This window comes from Crinia signifera, chromosome 8 (genome assembly GCF_055691185.1).
Source record: "Crinia signifera chromosome 8, ASM5569118v1, whole genome shotgun sequence".
Lineage (NCBI taxonomy): Eukaryota > Metazoa > Chordata > Amphibia > Anura > Myobatrachidae > Crinia > Crinia signifera.
The window spans coordinates 23,470,348-23,492,896 of NC_139224.1; the positions used below are offsets into that span (position 1 = coordinate 23,470,348).

The following is a 22,549-nucleotide window of genomic DNA, read 5'->3' on the forward strand; positions in this document are numbered from 1 at the left end:
AGGGGCGGATTGGCCTGCCGGGAAACCGGGCCATTTCCCGGTGGGCCTGCCCAAAACTCACTAAAAACGTGCCGGCCACACTTCCCCCTGGGCTGTCTGGGCCGTGGGCAGCGGCTGCGGCACTTTGCCCAAATCCAAAATGGCCGTGGGAGGGCTGGTGCGCATGGGCACAGCACCTCCCATGAGCCTTCAAGCTGGCTCCCAGCTCCCGCTTCCCTTCCACCCGGCTAGCAGAAAGAAGAAGCAGCAGGTGTGAATGGACCAGAATAAGGGCCAAAATGTGTAAACAATGAGATGTCCACTTGCATTGGCCATAGGTGGTATCTGCAGGTGGTTATACACTAGCCATTGACTATTGCACCGGCCTATGGCAGTTGCTGTGTCTTCTTCTCAGCTTCTGCTAATTATGTCATCTGTGGTTGTGTGTCTGGGAATGCCGCCATATTTACTGACACAACCACAACACTCCCATAACATATGAGAAGGATTTCTTTTGCATTTACTTCAGGGCACCTCCCAGCTCAGGGTTTTTCCTCACCATGCCTAATGCCAACGATCTTATATGTAACAGGATATAGAGTCTTAAAGTCAGGGGAACATATGCAATGTAGGGGCCTTCAGGACTTTTTGTTCATATACAGTATCATGTAATTGCCCCACTGTGCAATCAGCAGCACTGCGTCCGTCACTGAATCATGCTCGAGTCCCAGTGGCAATGTGACAAAGTAATATGGTAGCAGGAAGAGAGCAAACTAAAGCGATTATGTTTCTCGTCTGCTCAGGTGGCTTCAAGGTGACCACTCCATTGGTAGAGGTGTTTGGTGTAGACACCAGATGCTTGAGGGTGAGATACAGTCTAGAAATCAGAGGTAGCTATCCAATAATCTCTGGGATTAATCATATCAAGCCTGGATTTGGCAAAAGGTATACAAATAGAAGGGGGGGGGGGGGGGGGCAAGCGATAATCAGAATCGGGCTAAAGCCATGTCTGGCAACAGGTATCCAAACCAAAGCTCTGGAGGCAGTGGTACAAGAATTAGGGAACAAGATGTAAAGTACATCAGTATGGTGAAATAACATAAAAGAACATGGTTAGAAGACAAGACAAAATGTGGACTGTAAGGGCCCCAAGGTAAAGTGGACAAGACGTCAAGTACATGAGAATGGTGAATATGCAAGTGGATCGCGGCCATGTCCCAAACGTTGACCCGGCCCTCACATAATCACGGGGCCCACTGGATGCCTCGGCAGCCCTGGGTATTCTTTATAGTATGCAAAGGAAAAATAGTGATTTGTTGACATCACTACTCTACAATGATGACATCATTGTAGAGTAGTGATGTCAACCAATCTACAATGATGACATCATTGCTCACGATGACTGCACTGTATGTACATAAAAGATTCAGAGTGTCACAATGTAACTCGTGTAATACACAGGTATTTCTACCCAGTCTATTCCCGCGTGTTACTGAAGCAGTTAATATGTGTTATTGTTTTTTATGCTTAGGAAGCTCTGCAAGTGCTGAGTTGATTTTAAATATCTCATCTAATGCTGTCTGCAAAATCCCCTCGGCAGTAAGTTAGAATATGCTGGCATTAAGACAACTCTGGCACTGTATAGTGAGTGCACTGCTGATCAATTCACTGCTGTCAGTATGAGAGAACCTAGACAACAACACACAACAAGAGCGTCCGCACAGAGAGCAGGTGAACTTATGTCTATTTTATTTGAATTTAAAAATATATATATAAGTCGCATAAAATAGTTTCACTGCAGTTACCTAACTGGGAAAGCAGCTACACCGATATTGGGTTAATGTTAGGCAGGGAATTAGGAACTGTGTTTGGATCCAGCATAGTCTTGGCTTGTAATGGGAGGAAAATGTCTATGTTAAGTTGGAAATAATAATTAATTTGACTTAACTTTCTGCAGATGTCAGAAGCCAAGACCAAGAAAAGTAAAGTCATCTTCGAAAATGACCAGGAAACCATCTCTTGGTTGAAAGAAGGTAAGTAATATATTTTTTAAGGTTTTGTCTGTAATTAATGAGATGATTATTATTATTATTATTATTATTATTATTATTATTATTATTATTATTATTATTGTTATACTATTACAGGTTGAGTATCCCTTATCCAAATATTCGTTATTCAAATTATTCCAAAAACCATAGAATGTACTTTTTTTGCTAAAACCACTATTGGGGACATGATCTGTAACTGGCACTACTGGGGACATCTGTAACTGGCACTACTGGGGACATGATATGTAACTGTCACTACTGGGGACATGATCTGTAACTGGCACTACTGGGAACATGATATGTAGCTGGCACTACTGGGGACATCTGTAACTGGCACTACTGGGGACATCTGTAACTGGCACTACTGGGGACATGATCTGTAACTGGCACTACTGGGAACATGATATGTAGCTGGCACTATAGGGACATCTGTAACTGGCACTACTGGAAACATCTGTAACTGGCACTACTGGGGACATGATATGTAACTGCCACTACTGGGGACATCTGTTACTGGCACTACTGGGGACATGATATGTAACTGACACTACTGGGGACATGATATGTAACTGGCACTACTGGGACATGATATGTAACTGTCACTACTGGGGACATAATATGTAACTGGCACTACTGGGGACATAAGATGTAACTGGCACTACTGGGGACATAAAATGCTTCTGGTCCCGAGCATTTTGGATAAGGGATACTCAACCTGTGCTATTAATATATAGTAGTAGTAGAAGTAGTAGCAGTAAGATATAAGTAAACGTCTTGTTCCCAGACAAAAAAAATTGCATTTGGATTTTAATTTTTAAAACCATTAATGATATAAAAAAAAACCCACAAAGTCAAAGGGGAAAAAATGTTTTTCTCTTTTTCTTCACGTGTAATTTATGTTGTGTTTACCGTCCTGGATGTGAATCAATCTAAAGTAATTTGCTCGATTGTTGCCTATAATTTAGTAAAGCTGTTAGTAGCGTTTAGATTTAAGATTGTAGATGCACGATGTACAGAGTTATTTTTTATTTATGAGTTTGGGAAAAGAGATGCTGATGTGGTTTATCCTATTTATATTGCTGTATTTGCTGCATTTAGTTTTATGTTCGAAACACAAGTGGAGATTAAGTCAATTTAGCAAACAGGCAATCGGCATAGTAATATCTTACGTGTTCACATTATTGGGCAATTGTTTATGTTGACAGTGTATAGTGAATACAGTGTAGAATGAACATTACTTATATTTGAGAATTTCTGTATGTCTTCTAGTAGAGTGTTTAATAGAGATGAGTTATTTTGGTTTAATCTTCCGATGGCACAGAAAAAGTCAGTATGGGCTTGAAAGTGTTTATAGTAAATGGTAATGTCCCACTACCCTACTTGTACATAATATAATAATTGAGTGAAGTATAACATACTGGGCCAGATGTATTGAGGTGCGAGACTGGTGACCATGTTGGATGCTGGTCGAGTTCTGAGTTTATTTTTAAGGGGCAGTCAGTTACAAGGCAAAAACCATGACTGCCCCTATATAAAAAAAAACTCTGATTATGCTCGGTATCTCGCAAGGCCATCGGAGTTGGACGGCAATACATTTGGCCCACTCTCTTAATACTTCATAAGTGTTTATGTGCAACATCCCTGTAGCCTAAAAAAGACACGCAATAAGGTCGTAACTACCTGTAAGGAGAAACAAAAACTTTTTTCTTTATTTTAGATGGGGGTCAGCTTGTGGTCTATTAGACACACATGGCTGATCGCAGGAACCGGCGACCCGACTCTGTCAGAGTAGGAAGAACGTGGCCGCTTACTGCCCTAAAATGCCTTTGATACATTTAAGTGAAACTAAACTAATGTGAACGCATTCTTTTTCGCAATATTTTAGTAAAAATAATGGTGGTGAATCCGCCCCTACTGAGATAACCAGGTGGGAAGGCTTTTTTTTAAAGGGACAGTCGATGGTGTAGTGACAGGTCCAGGATGTTTTGTGTACCCTTTATGGCACTGCAAACAGTGTGCCACAAAACAAACATATTTATACAGTATATATATATATATATATATATATATATATATACACACACAGAAACAGCACATGTAGGATTCATTGCATTGTAGTGTAGCACAGGGACCGGGCAAAATGGGGATTTAGCTACTGTAGGTCTTATTTACGGTTAGGGCTTATTTTGGACCGTTCAGAAGGAAGGGTAGGTCTTATTATCGGGGCAGATCTTATTATCGGGGAAACATGGTAGGTTTAAATCCACCCCTGGTTCCAGGGTTAAGCCAAGGTGACATAAGGTAGCGGTTGCAATAAACCCAGTAAAATGCTGGATCTCTTATTGGTGAATAATGCACCAATGGTACGGTGAAACTTTACCAAATCTAACAAAAGTCTTTGGGCGAAATTTAATAGGGTCCATTTTTTTTTTTTGCGATTTTTTTCTCGCAAAAACTGCCATTTTCGGCCATTTTTCGAAAATCGCACATTTTCATGAGATCCCCCACCCCCACCCCTTGTGTCCATAGGCCTCCTATTGTGAAATATCTCCTTTCCCAAAGTAGAAATAGTCCCCCAGTTGCAAAATAATCCCCAGCATTATCACCGCTGCCCCCTACTGGTAAAAGATCCCTGTGAGACGGATCCTCAGTTCCTCCTGCTATAGCGGATCACTGCAGACATAGAGATCAGTAAAAGTGCTGGGGAAGAGAACGATAGTCACCTCCTAGTGTATTTTGTTATGGCCCATGCACACCGAAATGCTGCATGTAAGGGATTCGGAAGTCATGTTGACGGTCAGGGCAGGAGGAAGTTTGTTCTGCTTTGTGCAAAGTGGATTTCCTCCTTACAGAGGATGATACAGTGGGGTAGCATGTGATACAACCAATCCAGGTAACGGACACCAGGCTGTGGTCATGCAGGGGCAAACGCAGGATTTTCAGAAGGGGGTTTCCAGAGGGGCGGAGCAAAGCACGGAGATGGACACTTAGGTGACCCAGTATATGCCGGGTCAGTTAAAGTATTATAGATAGACCAAATGTATATAAATAATAATAATAATAATAATAATAATAATAATTATTATTATTATATATATTATATATATATATATATATATATATATATATATACATACATATATTCATACAGGGACTTTAACAGCAGTGAGACCCCTGGGCATAGAAATTTATTGGGGCCCCTACCAGTTGTAGGGGTGGGGGAAGCTTTGATGTCCCACGGGTGGTAGGGGGTATTATATCAACCGCTCAGCATGTAGGGCCTGGATCAGTAATTTCCACTAATTACCCCTTTACTGCACAGATGGTGGGAGAAGGGGGCATTGGGCTGAATGAAGGGGCCCTGATACATAACTTCCAGGGTTATACAGGATGTTAAATATGCAGAGGAGGGGTGTATAGTGGAGTGGGCTTATTATTCATAATTTTCTGGGGGGAGGACAGCTTGCTTGACTGAAGATGTCTCCAGTTCCCAAAAATAGATTTCTTAGATTGTAATGGAATTAAAAACTAGAGAATCCCACCTACCAAATGGTACTGGGGACTAGGGGATCAGAGTTCAGGAGGCAGAGCAATCTGCCAATGAGTATATAAAACTACATACCAGGTGCATGGAGCTGGAGCAGTAACCAGCTGCTGGAAGGCTGATATCTCTGGTTCTGGTAGAGACAAGCTACTAGTGTCCCTCAAAGGGGGAGAGTCCCAGCTTTTGGAATATACCCTCAGAAAAACTCTAAGTCAGACAGAACCTGAAATATCTGACTGGGAAGAGCGATTAACAGGCTTGGATGGGGACCACTGCTTTGAAGTCAGATATCTCCGGTTCCCAAGAGCCGATTTTCAAAATTCTTGTACCCCTAGAAAGAGGAGACTCCTGGGGGGGGGTTCTGGGTACTCAGAACCCCCCCCCTGCGTGCGCTACTGATGTCATGGGTGCCGGATGACTGCCCGACAGTCGGGATTCCAACAGTAAGTACTCCGACATCAGAATCCTGACTGTTTAAATGCCCGACAGGAGGGAACCAGACTTACAGGGGATATTCTCCCTTGTGGGGTCCATGGCCCCTATAGAGGGAGAACAGAACCTGCGGCGAGCCCGCAAGGGGCTTCTTTGTGCTTGCCCCACTGTTGGAGCACCGGCAGTCGAGATTCCGATGTCTGGATACTGACCCTCGGTATCCCAATTGTCGGCCCGCCATACCACACCTGTGGTCATATCACATATGACTATGCCAGCTCAGAAAAGTGGCATTCTCAGTAGCCCTTTACAATTGTAAAGTAACACACTATAATCAAGTGGGAAGTAAATGACAACGTTGTAGCAGGAACTGGCTTTAAGCTCACAGTCTATAGGAAAATCGGAGTTTGGTTCATGAGTTTATGTGCCACAGAGTGTACAAGTTGGCCCAGCCAGATTGCAATGGAAAAATAGTTTTTGATCCAGTCCCACAGCAGTGTATGAACAAAGTCCCGGAACAGGAATGGGAGCAGTAAACCAGTATGGGTGAGACTGCAGATTGTGGGCACAATAGAGGGGTAAAGAAGGGGCACTGTATTATTATTATTTAAGGAGAAAGACTTGCACTGTGTGTTGTTGCAGTTATATTACAGATTTTTGCATGATTGTACAAGTTTTTGTTTTTTATACAGAGAACCGCAACAGAATATTTTGCAAAAAAAATGACATTAGCTTAAGTAGCTTAATTTTGTTAAGACTGTAGGGGTAATAGTCTGGTTAGGTAGAGGAAAACTACATGTTCAGCTATTGCTTCTTACAAGTAGAAAGAGAGAGAGAGACAAAGGGGGAAGGTCCTTTGTGGATTATCTGCATAGACAAAGTCATAGGCCCTTATTCTGATCGGTGCGGCCCGATCAGAAATATGCGGTGATGTCCGTCTTGGCGAATCCCCGCCTTCCATACGGATCGCCACCTCCGTCCGTACGCGGATATGTGGCGGTCCGCATGAATGTGGACGGGGATACGCCTCCTCCATGGTGGGAGCAGCCCCTGCATTCGATGGTCGCTGAACATCGAATGCAGGGCCGCACGCTCCACCAGGTCCCGCAACACAAGACCACACGGACACTTGTCCGTGTGAAATCTTGTATGGGGGCGGGCAGCTGACATCCGGCGATGTCAGATGCCCGCCCCGTACCCACGCGTCACGGCCTCATTACCATGCATACGCCCCGCGTTTGCATGGGAACGCCCATGAAACGCGGGGCGTATGCATAGGGTCATGAGGCTAAGTAGCCCCTCACGCCCCTCTACGCCCCCTGTGCGGCGTATAAAGAATCCATGCGGCGAAATCGCCTGCACATGCGCAGAGTGACCTCTGCACATGCGCAGACGATAAACATCGGCGGCCCGTACGCAAGCGGGAATATCCGCACCGATCAGAATAAGGGCCATTGTGAGGAGCTTAGTCGTTTTCCAAGAGGAGTTTTATCAATAGAGAAGAGGAGAGGGCCAGGCATCTTACAGTATGCTGCTCCAATGAACTCAATACGCTGCAGGTGGATCCAGTGTAACAAACATTGGAGAACCAATCTGAAAAGTAGGATGAGAGGTCAAGAATAATAAAGTGCCCTGCAATCCAGTAACACCGTATTTCAATGGTGAGTATCCAACAATGTGAAATGCGGCGGAGATATCCAGTAAAACCAGAAATTAGATATGACCCTCGGTTTTAGGACTGGATGAGGTCTATTTTTTACATCTTGGAAGATGATCAAGTCAACGGAGATAAAGTACCACTACCAGCCCACCAGCCCCTAACTGTCACATTATAAGCTGTGTGGAAACATGACCATTAGAAGCTGATTTGCAGACACACTGGGGCAGATGTATTAAGCCTTAACAAGAGAAAAAATCAAGGGTGATAAAGAGAGATAAACGTCCAGCCAATCAGCTCCTTACTGACTTTTTTCAAACACAGCCTGTGACGTGGCAGTTAGCAGGTGATTGGCCGGACGTTTATCTCTCTTTATCACCCTTGATATTATCTCTTGTTAAGGCTTAATACATCTGCCCCTTTATCTGTATTACAGACTACATAGGGATCTGTAGAATGTCCATTAGGAATGAATGCGGCACATGTTTGAAAATGTGACAGTTGGTAATGGCTTACACCTGTACATAAGGTCTGGAAAAACGTGGGCTGTCAGTAGATCTTGAGGACTGGTTTGGCCACCACTGTTTTTAGAGCAATAATGATTAATGAAGCACGTAGACTAGTGAAGAGAGCACGAGATTACTGATGTTATAGGAAGTTGACATTTAGTAGCATGAAATTAAGAGAAGTTATCAAGGGGTACGAGAAAGAAGTTGAGCAACTTGTTGCTCGGGGAAAAAAACACTACTGTAGTTCATGTTGGATCTTGACAGTCTTATTAATCTTATCCTTGAAGTAGAACGGCAGCGATAGTGATTTGGGGCTTCCTGTGATGGAAGGATATGTTTCTTTGACAGTGTGCAGATATTTTTGATGGAAGTGGAGGACAGCTGTACTGTCTGTGTGTATGAGATAATCATGAAATGTACAAGAATGATACTGCTGCATGCAAGGTACAAGTGTGCAATATCGTGAGAACTTCCATCATTCATTTACTAAAGTGGCTACAATTAACTTAAAAATACTGTTTCGTTAATTAATCATTTCTATTGGACTCTTACTGTAGTTTTTAAATGTTACATTGTCCACGTAATTGAAATATAATTTTTGAGAATTGTTTATTAATACTTTGCAACCATGTAGATAGATTTATTATTTTGGCCCATCAACAAAGTAATAATAATTGGTACCTTAATATAGAAAATATTAAATTAAATGCTTTTGCCCACACCAACCAATCATATTCTCTCTATCACTTTTTCTAGGATGCAATAGAGAAATTATAGAATTTGATTGGTTGTTATGAGCAACATCATCCCTTTTCACTTTTAGAAGTAAGTAAGAACCAATCAGCTCCTAACTTATTTTTTCAGCACAGCCTGTAAAAGGACAGTTCATAGCAGGTCATACAAGGGTCATACTTTAGGTCAGCTGATGCCCTGATGTTCTCATGCAGGATGACAGCCACCCAATGCTGCTGCTACTGTAAAAATGACCACATTCAAAGTTCTGGAGAGTCCTACTGGACTGTAATACTAATTTCCAGCGGCCATATTGTGGGTGACTTTTAAGTGACATAATCTTTGGATCTGCTGCCTGGCAGCCATCTAGATGAATGAGCCATGTGCAATGCATACTCTACTTCAGGGGTGGCAAAACCTGTCCTCAAGATCTACCAACAGGTCATGTGTCTCAGGCCACCTGTGGATCTATAGTAGGAATGAATGCAGCAGGTTTGAAAATGTGACAGTTAGTAATGACTACAGGCAGAGGCGTAACTAGACTTTTGCAGGCCCCATAGCAACATTTTGAAAGGGCCCCCCCCTGCACTCCCTAAAAATAGGGCAGCGGGGGGGGGTTGTGCCATGTGATGTGCCGGTGATTGTGCCATTAAACCTAACGGAGCGATCACCGGGTACGAATCACCAGGGGCGGATCCAGGATAAAATGACAGGGGGGGCACCATGACAAAAGAGGGTTTAGGTGGGGGAGGGGCAGTGTTAGTGGTGCCAGTGTACATGCTAAGAGAGGGGCAGAGAGAGGGTGGGAATGGGATTAAAAATAGGCCCTGGCATTTAAAGTACGCAGGCCTACCATGGCGACAAAAGTGAAGGACATGGTTGTGCGCGAGCCAAAGGCGCGCTCTGAAAAAGGGGGTGTGGCCACTCACTAGGGGGTGTGTCCTTGAGTGTAGTGTACAACACCATATACAACTTCTACACATTATACAACAAAATACTAGACCCCATTATACTTGCCCCTTACACATGATGCCAAATGGAATGAGCCAAAATTCACATAATGCCACATGGATTGTGTCAAAATTCACATAATGCCACATGGATTGAGCCAAAATTTACATAATAACACGGATTGAGCCAAAATTCACATAATGCCACATGGATTGTGTCAAAATTCACATAATGCCACATGGATTGTGTCAAAATTCATATAATGCCACACGGATTGAGCCAAAATTCACATAATGCCAAATGGATTGAGCCAAAATTCACATAATGCCACACGGATTGAGCCAAAATTCACATAATGCCACATGGATTGAGCCAAAATTCACATAATGCCACATGGATTGAGCCAAAATTCACATAATGCCACACGGATTGAGACAAAATTCACATAATGCCACACGGATTGAGACAAAATTCACATAATGCCACATGGATTGAGCCAAAATTCACATAATGCCACATGGATTGAGCCAGAATTCACATAATGCCACACAGATTAAGCCAAAATTCACAATATGTGTAACTTAACATGAAATGGACATTATGGTGTAAATGCGCCTTTGGTGGACATTGTCCACCAAAGGCACATTTACACCATAATGTCCATTACACGTTAAGTTACACGCCATTATGTCCATTATGTATTATGCAAAACACCATAATGCCTATTAAAAATTATGCTACATAAGTGCTGCTTATCTACATGCTCATTGCCAAGGGTTCCATGCTCATTGCCAGAGGTTCCATGCTCGTTGCCACATGGGACTACATGCTCATTGCCAAGGGGGAATACATGATCGTGGTAAATGGGGGACAGCCGCCGCCAGGCAGAAGTGATAGCCACTGACAGTGGCAGAGCCTGGCTGTATTCAGAGCACTGCAGGTCCCGGCTATTTGAAATAATACCCCTTTCACACCAGCCTAGTCCCTGCATTTTCTGGTGTGAGGGGGAGAGAAAACCACCCCTCCCCCCTTTAACCAGTTATTCATTTAACCGGCTATATCTTCGGAACCAACTGACCCATTTACATGAGACAAGTATCATACTGAAGAACTTTTGAGTGGGCTTTGAATGATTTTGGTCCAGTGAAACTGGAACATTTGGTTCCAGAGTAATCTGCCCTCAAAAAACATGAACAGCCATGAAATTACATTTAAAAAATAAAAATATCGGTTTACATGCAATATCTCTGGAACCGATTGACCGATATGGACCAGCTTATCATATTGAAGGCCCAGCGATTTGGAATTGAATGAGATTAACCACAAGCTTCTGTGATGCCAGGGCGGCAATTGGCAGCCGTCGGAACCAGGTGGGGGTCGGAATTGACGGGTCCCATATTATCCTATGGGGAAAAAAAACGTTACAGCTTTGCCAGGCGATATCTCCGGTTCCCGGGGGGCTAGAGACACGGGGCTGGGCTCGTTAGAATGCTCTGGGCCTCAGCTACAAAATGAAATGACAGGGGGGGCACGTGCCCGGGTGCCCCCCCCCCCCCCCTAAATCCGCCACTGCGAATCACCATAGCCCGACGCAGTATGCCGTGCTGTTGCAGGAAACATTCACATGGCTACTTTATGTACTTCTGTTTAGGTTTCAAATAATCTGTAAACAAATCATCTTAAACGTATTTTAACATTAGTATATGCTGCTCTTCAATAGAAAAGTAGCCACAGACAGCAGCTGCAAGACTCCATCACTTACACACCTCAGTCACTCTGGACTTCTGGACAGTCTTTCTTTCTTCCTCTCCAAGAAGCAGGTGCTGCTGGGTCTGACAAGCAGCACTGTCAGGAAGCAGGCCAAGTTCCAATATCAAGCATGCTTCATGGGCTCTGTCAGTCGCGGTAACACACTATCTCCACTGTCCAGTTTACAAACCCGTGCGGCACAAACTCCCCGCCCGGCGCGCTACTCCGGCAACCCCAGTCCATCATGCTACTATGTATGCCCGGCACACTACTCTGCCTCCGGCGCGCTACACTGGCTACACCCGTCCATACTACTCCGGCTCACCTCCCCCCTGCTCGGTGCGTTACTCCTGGTCCAGCCCAGCGCGATACACCGGCTCCCGCTCGGTGTGATAATATCAATTGTAAAAAAATACAAAACTGTGCAGGGGATTGCTTGCTGTCCCTTGGGGCCCCCCCAAGCCGCCGGGCCCCATAGCAGCTGCATCCCCTGCACCCACTGTAGTTCCGCCACTGACTATAGCTGTGCACCGGCTAGGTGATTCGGAAAACGTGAACCTTTGGTAGATCACAAGGAGCGGTTTGGCCACCCCTGCTCTACATCTACTTTGGGTTCACCACAGATTCACAAACAGAAAATAAGCCAAGGGCATTCTTTTGGTTGTATTTGCAGGGGGGTTATTTATTGTGGAATTCTTTTAATGTACAGTACACAAAGCTTTTCGACACCCTAGGCAAAACTTCAATCTACTGTCCCCCCAACCCCACACTGCCACCAGTTCCCACTGTAAAGACTTAAAAAAAACAGTGTTTCTCTGTAAACATAACAGAACATCTTTGAATAAACAAAAACATTTGTTAAGACCGCACGGTCTATCCAGTGTCTAGATCACTTTCTCTGATTTTTTGAACCGTGCCCTGTGCCTGGATATTCTTTAATACTTCATGAGTCAAATCCAGACATTATTCAAAGCAAATATTTTCATAATATCCCTTTAATATTTTGATGTAGTATAAGATATGCCTTTGCAGTCATCTAATATAGAGTGTAGACGGAGCTTTCGGCTGACCTGTAAATAAAAATCATGTATGGACAAGATGCATAATGTTTTGGTTCCTATGTACAGCAGGACATTTATTACTGAACACTCAGCACATCGTCTCGCTGCTTATAAATATTTCACCGCCACAGCCTAATATGAATGTGTTTTAGTTTTTTTATTTGCTCATATTGTATATTTACACAATATTTAAAACAGCTGCCGTTGTAATAAGAAAAGTGTTTTCATGTATATACAGTATAATGTTATAATATAAATATTCTAAGCGCGGGCAAACACCTCTTATACAGCACGTTATACTCCCCGTCCTTGAAGATAGTGAAGATTCTAAATAACATCAAAATGTGATGAATATCATCAATAATATTGTATTTTATTTTTTTTTACATTTATTTTTTTGATTACACCAAAAAACAATTAGTTCATATAGAATCAAGGGATGTAGTATAATACACCGACAGTCGGAATTCCGACAGTCAGTAGCCCGATGTCGGAATCCCGACTGCACAGTGGGCGGAGCGCAATGAAGCCCCTTGCGGGCTCGCTGCGCTCGCCACCTATTTTATTCTCCCTCTATGGACCCCCACGAAGGAGCAGTCGGGATTCCGACGTCGGAGTAATGACTGTCGGAATCCAGACTGTCGGTGAGCCGTCCGGCACCCAAATCAAGAAATGGAAATATTCAGAAATGATCCATGCTCATCGTTGCGACGCCATTCGCCACGTGTGACTCCTGTGGTGATTGGCGGGATTGTGTCAACGTGCAAGTGCATCTAATTTGCTCCCGTGCCTCATGGAAATGCATTGAGCGGCTATGACACCGCACTGCAATTCTGCATCGCGGGTGCATATTTGGCATTATTATTATTATAAATTAATTTTTTTAATTTATAAGGCGCCACAAGTGTTTCGCAGCGCCGTACAAAGGAACAGTACAGGGAGACAAAACTTAGTATTACAGTAAATAAATAACAAAAATAGACTACAGGTAAACAGAGCGCCACAGTTCAATACACATTAAAGTTTAAATGTAAGTAGTGAGGACTTGATTAATGTACTACTAGGGGCTGGTGGCCAAGATGGAGATGAGTATGTGGGCGAAGATGGTCGCTGAGTGTTTGAGTATGGGAGAGCTGTGAGTGACATGTGAAGAGAAGAGCTTTGACAACAGGAGGGAAGAGGGCCCTGCTCTGAAGAGCTTACAATCTAGCAGGATGGGGAGACAGGCAGATTACATGAGGTGTAAGCAGGTGGGAGATGGCTTGATAGCGGGATGGAAGCAGGCAGAGGTGGTCAAGGCATAAGGCAGGGAGTCGGAGGACCAGCCTCAGGAATAGGTTATGCAGCGGAAGGGTACGCTTTGATGAATAGATGAGTTTTCAGTGCCTGTTTGCAGCTTTGCAAAGTCATGACAAACAAGCACAATTGAGGCAGTCTGGCAACTATGAGCACGGCTACATCTGTATGTCTGAACTTCAGGGACAAACGCAGGATTTTCAGAAGGGGGTTTCCAGAGGGGTGGAGCAAAGCACGGAGATGGACACTTAGGTGACCCAGTGTATGCCAGGTCAGTTAAAGTATTATAGATAGACCAATTGTATATAATTTATATATATATATATATATATATATATATATATATACACACACAAATATATATATATATGTATCCCCAGTATTCCAACTCGCGCTATACAGTAGTTTACATGGTACTTGTGTATTAGCACGGCGCCCACGATTTCCATCTTATGGCATCTTATACAATTTAAAATTGTATACCATTGTATATGGCATACAATGGCATACAATGAGATGAGATGAGATACGATTTTAAATTGTATAAGCACACTAATGGGTGCTTTCAATGTTAATTGGCCCCCCTATAAGATTTTTAATTGTATAAGCACCCTAATGGGTGCTTACAATGTTAAATGCACCCCCCACGCCACCCCCACTATCAACGCCAACCCGAAGCGTGGTGAGTGCAGCGAGCCCGCGAGGGGCGGCGGTACGCGTCCTCCGACCTTTTCATACCCCCACTACCCACTATCCATCATCATAACTTGATTTGTCTAGGGAGCTTAAGCAAAACTTAAACCTACTGACTGCCCCCGCAACCAGATCTACACTGCCACCAATACGCGCTTTCTGGTCCTGCAAGTGAAAATGTGAAGGTGACATCTTAGACGCCCCACAGCGGCCACCTGCATTAAGTACAACAAGTTTGACTTTCTCACACAGTAGATTTCCTTTGTTTTGGGATAGGTAGACCCGTTGGTGCCCTAATCAGCTGCCTGAAGCTACTTAATGGTAGAGCTGGCCCTGGATTTAATGGTTAGCACCATGGCCCTGTATTGAGTTTTTATATTCTCCCTGTGCTTGAGTGTGTTTACTCTGGGTACTCTGGTTTCCACCCACAATCTAAAAAGTTGTCCCTAGTGTGTATGCGTGGGTAACAAATAAACTCTGTAAAGTGCTGGGGAATATGTGTTCACTATAAAAATAAATTAACACATATTCAGGCAGGGAAATGTTAAGTATTCTATTTTAAAAAAAGTAGTTACATAGTTGAAAAAAACACACAATTTCATTAAGTTTAAGGGATCGTTATTTGCAATCGTGTTTACCAAGAGGCCCGTAAAACAAAACCTCAAAAGTGACACTTATCAGTTGGCAAAATACCTTCCTGGTCTCAAAATTGGCAATCCAATAATGTTTCAGATGAGTTTTGCTGAATAAACAGCTGGGGTTATAATTTGCTGTGTCCATGATTGAAATACTATAAAGCGTCTCTTGGGTTTCTTTCTGAGATCTAGAGAAGGTGATGTGGTCCTACTGGCTCCCTTACATCCTCCTAGGGCCTACAACAAGGAGGTCAAAGGGGGCCACCCATAACCGGTCCCAACATTGTGAGGGACCCTAAGGTTCTGAGTAGCTCAGAGGCTATAAGCATTGTGCATCAGTGCAGTGCCTAGCAATGGGTTATAAAGGAGCAGAATGGCCAGCCACCCACCTGCCTGCCTGGAATTCTGGTAAGGAACTTACTCCACCTGGACCTGGTCATCAGTTCGGCTACCCATACCAATGAATTTAGTGACGGCAACAAACCGCCCAACGCAAAGTGCTGCGCCCTCACATTCTATTCCCTATTACATTGCATTGTTAATATTACCTGTTTTCTTTGTAATAATTGTTTTGCCCATAAGTATGTAATAAAAATCCACTGCTCAAGGGGGGTGGGGTTGGTGGGGAGATGTTAGTGTACCGAGTCCCAAGATTTCTGTTGCCAGCCCTGCTTACTCCTATGTACTTGAAGGTTTAGTACATGGGTAAAGCTCAAGGAGATTCCAGACTTCCAAAATACTGTAAGTCTGAAGACTTTTGACCTTAATTTAGCATCAAGAGTTACGCAAATAAATTGGCACTTCCTCTTTATATGAAGTTCTGAATTTGCACTTTTTAAAATCAATGCACAGGACTTCAGAACTTTGTATTTATAAATAAATAAACAATATTTATGGATATGTAATAATAATAATAATAATAATAATAATAATAAAATTTACTAGTAGAAAAATCGTAATTAATAAAAATAATAATTACTAAAAATACTAACATTACATAGGATTTGTTTCACATTTTCTGCTAAAAATTTGGTTAAAATTAGCCCAAAAAGAATGTAGACGCGTATTTTGTATTATGTTTCATTTGCTATACAATCTTTCACACTTATCATTGTAAATGAATGTATATTTTAATTTTACACTCTGCTACATTTAAAATAAATGGTTATGTGTTTTTCGCTTCTTCTTACATTATCTCAATTACACTCATAAAACTGTTGCCTCTTTAGTGGAGGTCGCAATTAAAAATTAGGGTCGTTATACGCATGCTTTTCTGAATATTAAAAACTCTCAACAGGAATCGAGAAATAAACTCATTCTTTTTTCAAGAACACCATTGCCAGAAGCATCTTTATATTTTTTTTCCATTTTTTTCTTTAATTTCTAATTTTAGCATTGTGGAAATAAAATAATTTGTTAAATCAGGATTATTAAAGAGCACAGATTTAAAGCAGAGCGAAACATTGGAGAATTAATAAATAGTGAAGTCATTTTCTAAATGAACAATTTGAATTACCCATTAAAGACTAGAGATTGAGACTGTGTTTCAATAATAACTTCTCCTCTTCAACCTGTAACCCGCATCCTTCATAGTAATTTTAAATCCCAAAAGTGCAAGCATATCGACTGCGACAAATGCCTCCCAACTTGACCGACTGTATTTTTGATTAGATCATGTAGCCACGAATATTAAAACTAATATCATCGCTAAAATACAGATGACAATTGTGTATGCATATTTTTAATTGCATTCTGTGCTCCAGAGTGCCAACCATTTAAAAAACAATATTTTAATGTACGCCACCTAACACGAGCCCGATTCAAAAGAGGGCATATATAATTCCGTCTGCGATTGGTAAAAAAAAATGCTTTTTTCAGCCTTCAGTTTGATCATATTATTCAAAGTTAATTGCATTTGCCCTAAAGAGACTTGCAACTTGATATTATATTATTTTTGTCATTTTCATTTTATTCATCAGTCAATCTTATGTTCTTTTTTGTTTCAAGTTATAGTTTGAGCTTTCAAAGATTTTTTTAAGACTTAAAGGGGCAGTTGTGTAAACTGGTAGCGCTCCATCAGATACGTTTTAATAGCAATTGTCAACATTATATATTCAGGTTCATGTATTTAAAGAAGTAACGGCAATTGGGTGTCCTGTATTTAAGAAAATGGAAAGAGCTTGTTGCTTTGTTCCATCCTACACTTTACACTAAGCAATTTATAGACTCTGTCTAGTTCCATTTGGGTCCTCAGGGATGATCATTTACTTGTGTTCATCATTATCCGAAAAAAGGATTAATTCCCTTCGGTAGAATGCAGTGTGTATTGGTCATTCCACTTACCGATCTCCTTGTGGACGTTGCAGCTTTGCGGTTATACGTGATGTCATCAGGGAACCACGAAATGCGTTAGAGAAACAATCCAGGGATAAAAAAGGATTATAAAGTGAAATATAAAGTTAATTACAATGACAACCATATTAACCCTTTGAGTGCCAAGTGAATTTGTCAAAATAGGGGCGGGATGTACTAAAGGGAAAATGCGGTAAAACGGGGGGTTTACCGCATTTTCCTATTTACCATTACCCGTCCGCCCTGTTTTTGCTTGGCAGCCTATGGGCTTCTATCGCCGCCCGACGTCCACCGTCCGCGCGCCCCTCCCGTCCTCCTGATATCCTCCTCCCCCAGCAGGTGTCACAGCCAGGAGGACATCCGGCTGCAGGGGGGAGGAGGAGACACAGGGGGACACTGGCAGCCGCCGGGATGTGATGAAGACCCCCGCAGACCACATCAAAGGTATCGCAGGGGTCTCCGTCACCGCAACCTGATGCTAGCCGCATATGTTAGTACATATGCGGCAGCATGCCCGCGGCTGCCAGGCGAAGGGCGGCGATGTATATAAATACATCCCGCCCTTAGTGTGAAAATTGACGAACATTTGCATTCATCATAATGACTTGTAATGTTTACCTTATAAAGGAAATATAGTATTTTTTACAAAACTTTTTTATTTAGAATTTATATAACAAATGCGAGCGACACTGGCATATTTTGCACGTCTTTCACAGAGATATTGGCACTCAATGGGTTATATGAAAGATCCAGTGACATATTACTTTGATTAGGAAATATTAAGTGTGAAAACTATTATTATTGTTATTATTATTATTATTATTATTATTATTATTATAGAATTATTCACATTACAATACAAACAAAGATTATAATGGAGACTAGTGCACCAGTTATTGCATAGGTGGGTATTCATTCCTGGATTCTGATTGCCGGACCATTCTGACAGTTGGAATCCTGCCCCCTTTTCGCCCAGGTTTACAGTTTATCGAAAGGGGGTGTGCCGGAGAAAACGGCCACTGATTTTCAAAATCCGTCCGTGAACTCGACAATGCACAGCCATTTTCAATTAAACAGATCCAACTGGTTTTAAAGCCGGATCTGTTTTGTGGAGTTTCACCTTCAATGCTGTCAGAAACGACAGCATTGAATGGGACTGCTAGCCAAATAATATAAGGAATTTGATTAGAGTTTACAGTGGTGGCTAGCAGTCAGAGAGATGATTATGAAGCTGCGGGGGGGGGGGGGAGGATAGGGTTAGGCTGTGTGGAGGGGTAGGCTTAGACATCACTGAGGGAGGGTTATGGCACAGAGATAAGATAAGTATACTTATCGTAACCCTGTCAGGATGCTGTGTATCGGTCCTTCTGACTGCTGCCCATCTGTCTCACATGCCACCTCTGCTCCTCTTATTTTCGTCTTCCCTTATTGCACCTCTCATAGCTTCTGTCCTTCTTTAAACCTACATATTTCCATACCTCTATCATTTCTACTCCTCTCCTCTATCTCTCTCTCTCTCACCCCTTCACCTATCACTCCCTCCTTCCTTTTCTCATCTCCCCCTTCCCTCTCTTACCCCTATACCTCTCCTTCTCTCTCTTTCTCACCCCTGCACCTATCACTCCCTCCTTCCCTCTATCTCCCCTAATCCTCTCCGTAAGTTGCTATATACAGATGGAGCCGGAGTCATGATTGCAGGGGCTGGCGATTCTATCACCAGCCCCTGCCAGCTGCCAGGTCTTGCCAGCCATTGGAAGGGCGGCGTCTGGTCTGATGGAGCTCCCCACCGCCATCCGCCGCCTCCCCGGTCCCCATCGCCGGTCCTCACCACTGTTCCGAACCAGCCCCTAACCCTGCCCGTCTCCCTGAAGTAGAGACAGGCAGGGTCCCGCCGCCCAGACATCGAGTGACAGTGACGCGCGTGGGTGTGAAACGCACGGGCGTCCCAGTCTCATGGAGTCCCTCTCCACCAGCGCTTGCCAGCGCGGACGTTCTGTTGAGCGCCGGCAATGAAAGAGAAGGGATCCATCTGTAATAGAAATGTTCCCTCAGTGTAGGATGTGGGACTTGTCTAGCCAACTACACACTCTATAAACATAGGTGTTGTGCCTATTAGCATAGTAAATGAATCAGTTATTGTGCAAGTCTGAGTATTTACAGCGACAAGCTAACTAGTAAGTCAAATAGGGTGGGATGCATCGAGCTTAAATATGCGTCCAAACCGTTAAATTTAGTTTCTAGAGGTATGGCTGGCTACCTTGTATGCACCAAGCTCCGGATTGCAATATATTCCAGGGCATGGTTGAGGTGGGCACTGCCATCTTTCCATGGCATTCCCTAATAAAATCTCAAGGGCTTCTATTGCACTGACCCTTCTCAGAGGGATCCATGCAGATAGGACTCTGAATCCTAAACCCGGAAGTCCTATCACTGTAAAGGGCCGCTCTCACCACAAGAGCTGTACTTTGAAATTTTCTTCATACATACTGGGCCTTATTCTAGTTCACTCACAAAATCCTTCTTAGATGGACAAAACCATGTGCACTGCAGGTGGGGCAGATGTTACTTGTGCAGAGAGAATTAGATTTGGGTACGGTTTTACTTCAAAGTGAGATCTATATTGCAGTGTAAAAAAGCAGCCAGTATTTGCCCTGCACAGAAACAAAATAAATCACTCAAATCTAATTCTCTCTGCACATTTTACATCTGCCCCCCTGCAGTGCACATGGTTTTGTCCATCTAAGGATTTTGTCAGAAAGAGTGAACTAGAATAAGGCCCACTGTTACTAAATGCCCATATGCATGTGGAGAGTAGCAAGATGCATTACAGGTAAAATACGATGCTTGATGCATCCTGCTCATTATGGGCCCGATTCAGACCAGCTCACTAGAGGAAGACATATTCAGCTGGCTGACAAAGTATAGTAACTCTGGAATGCTGTAGCCTCTAGAAAATATATGACACTGTTCACTGACCTGATAGAACAATTCATTCATGTTATGTATGGTAAATCTTCTTAATTCTAAGGGCCTAATTCTGGTTCACTCACAAAAGCAAATGATCTCTCTCTAATGGACAAAACTATGGGGGTTATTCTGATTTAATCAGTCCCCCATGCATTTGACTAGTATTGACAGTATTTACCCTGTACAGAAACAAAATAACTCACCCAAATCTAACTCTCTCTGCACATTTTACATCTGCCCCACCTGCACTGTACATGGTTTTGTCCATTAGAGAGAGAATTTGCTTTTGTGAGTGAACCAGAATCAGGCCTTACATATGTCTATAGAACAACGTGTAGTGGTGCGCATTCTGTGTACTTCACCTGGAACGCCTGCTTGACCCAAGTCATCCCCCTCTGCTCGACCAAATCTCTGTTCCTCCGCAAATCCTTTACCCCCCCGGCAGGAATCTAGATCACATACACAAACTGTAGGTCCAAAACTGCATTTCACATTGTGTTGGAGAGTGATAAACTGGAGAAAGATAAACTGCCAACCGATCAGCTTTTGTCATTTTTCAAACACAGCCTGTAATGTGGCAGTTAGGAGCTGATTGGCTGGTACTCTGGGCCTAATTCTGAGCAAAGTTGCAGATCACTGCAAGTAGACAACCGCCGCCCAGAGTAAAAACTCGCCCAGCGCAAGTTTTGCGAGTGAATGTTGAAAACCTCGCTATTCGCTATTCACTGCAAATCCATATGCAATTCAATCATATCCCCAGTCTGTGCAAAATGTGAGTACTTTCATTTGGAAGCTTCCAAAACTCAGCGACAGAGACAGGCTGATTTTCGCTCTACGGCCTTGTGAATGCGCGCTACAATCTGTACGCATGTGCAGTCCTTCCACAATCGATCGGATCGCGAATTCCAGCGGCGTAACTATAGCACCGCAGCCCCCGCCACCGCAGGGGGGGCGCTGTGCATGTGGGGGCGCCGGGGGCTGCGGTGCTATAGTTAAACCCCCCCCCCCCTCAACCCCCCGCAGACTTACCTATCGCACTGGTCCCGGCAGCTCCGTTCTTCTGCTGAGGACCACCACAAAATGGCCGCCCCCATATAGCACACAGTTCTCTGAAACTGTCTGCTGTATGGGGGCGGACATTTTCTGGTGGTCCTCAGCAGAAGAACGGAGCCGCCGAGACCAGCGCGATAGGTAAGGCTGTGGGGGATTGAGGGGGGGTTTGCATGGGCGGCGGGGTAGGGGTGCTTGGCGGGCGGCGATGGGGGGGCGCCCCCCCCTAACGGTGGGGGGCGCCCAAAATGTAGCTACGCCACTGGCGAATTCGCACACTTTATCACTCTCCAAGGCTTAGTACATCTCTATATCAAAACTTGATTTTTGGGGGAAATATATTGTGCTACTACTACCTCTGCATGTAGCGTTTACTCTCCTAAGGTCAACTGTAGGTTACGCTTTAGCGCTGAAGCTTTCAGAAATATTCATTACAGTTTACAAGTCATTTAAAATAAACCTTTGTAATTGTTCTTTAAAGGTCTGTCAGCTTGCTCAGCTAAAGCTAGTATCATGTAATTTAGTGTGAAGGTTTTTTGAAAGCTCTCACTCTCTGGGGGTGACTTAGCTCGGCATGAAAAGAAAGCCGGTTGCGTTGACAGTTTGATCCCAAAGAGAGGAGGTGGCTGTCTGACAGTCTGGTCCTGTGAGCCTGCATGAGAAGCAGACAAAGGAACATCCAGACTAATTGATGCACTACAAGCTATCACTCACTGCTGTTAGTGTCAATAAAGCTGTACGTTCAGGAACAGCCTTGTAGTTTTGTTGATTGCAGGGAATTAACTTTGGAGGTACAGGTAGTGTACGAGGCCATAGGGTATTGAGGGGGTAATTCAGGCCTGCTCACTAGGCTGCGTATATTCGCTGCAGGTAAACGCTGCTCCGCCAAAT

General features: G+C 43.4%; 1 long non-coding RNA gene across 1 annotated transcript in view; it reads left to right on the forward strand.

Annotated features, from left to right (window-relative positions):
• Window positions 1-1,548: 1,548 nt before the first annotated feature.
• LOC146026956 (uncharacterized) overlaps window positions 1,549-22,549 on the forward strand; it is a 67,334-nt gene continuing 46,333 nt past the window's right edge. Inside the window, exons 1-2 of the long non-coding RNA XR_014454592.1 lie at window positions 1,549-1,710; window positions 1,937-2,012. This is a non-coding gene — a long non-coding RNA (uncharacterized LOC146026956). The remainder of the gene's footprint in view (window positions 1,711-1,936; window positions 2,013-22,549) is intronic.